Source organism: Pteropus vampyrus, unplaced genomic scaffold, assembly GCF_000151845.1.
Source record: "Pteropus vampyrus isolate Shadow unplaced genomic scaffold, Pvam_2.0 Scaffold60, whole genome shotgun sequence".
Taxonomy (NCBI): Eukaryota; Metazoa; Chordata; class Mammalia; order Chiroptera; family Pteropodidae; genus Pteropus; species Pteropus vampyrus.
In genome coordinates this window covers 6214379-6215327 of record NW_011888841.1, presented here as the reverse complement: position 1 = coordinate 6215327, position 949 = coordinate 6214379, and the positions used below count along the sequence as shown (strand labels likewise).

Here is a 949-nt window from a genome sequence, read left to right as displayed (position 1 = left end):
GAAAATGAAAATTGAAAAATATCAATTTGATTAAATAACCTGAGTATGGTCATTTTCAGTGAAATGGTGGAGAGAAAAGCAAAAAAAAGAAAAAAAGAAAAAGGAGTAATTTATAAATGGAGTTGGGAGGGCAAGGAAAATAAAATGTTAGTTATTCACTTTAAAGATATTGAAGAGAAATTAAAATTGTAAGCAAAAGATATCTTTGAAAACCTAGCCTAGTTTACGGCCATGCCACCCTGAACGTGCCTCATCTTGTCTGATCTCAGAAGCTAAGCAGGGTCGAGCCTGGTTAGTACTTGGATGGGAGACCACCTAGGAATACTAGGTGCTGTAGGTGTTAAAAAAAAAAAGAAAGAAAGAAAGAAAGAAAGAAAACCTAACCTGGACTACAATGCTTCTATTTTTTCAAATGTTTTCCCTACTTCAAAATGATGTCTTTTGCCTGAAATTCTCATGCATATCAATAATGTAATTTGTTAACATAAGAAAATTATTATTATGTCCTAAGTGTAATAGTTACGGATATAGCTGAGAGAAGATAGCAAATGTCTATTGTAGTATCTTAAAATTTACTTTAAAAATTGGAGTTTTGTTTTATATAGCTAAAATGTTTTATGAAATACTCATTGATTTTGTTTTCTACCAACCATCTTATTAAAAGAAAAAAAGAACAAATTATTGTATTCTAAAAGTAAGCCGAACAAATATGAACCAGAGTGATGAAAGGTAGGTCAATATAATACAAGGAAATAGCAAAGACTAAAAAAAGACAGTCAAAATATTTTTTAACAAATATCTTGTCAACCTTTTCTTTAAAATGCAACTCTGCAGCAACTTTGACATCAAGAAAGTTAATATGAGGATATTCAAAATGAAAATTTAGTCTGCTAAATACAGGTTAAAACGGAAATAAAACATACTCAGATGTATATTTTTAAACATAGCC

At 29.7% G+C, this 949-nt stretch overlaps 1 pseudogene; it reads left to right on the top strand.

Moving 5' to 3' along the window:
- Nucleotides 1-221: 221 nt before the first annotated feature.
- Nucleotides 222-340, top strand: LOC111740279 (annotated as a pseudogene).
- Nucleotides 341-949: the final 609 nt, after the last annotated feature.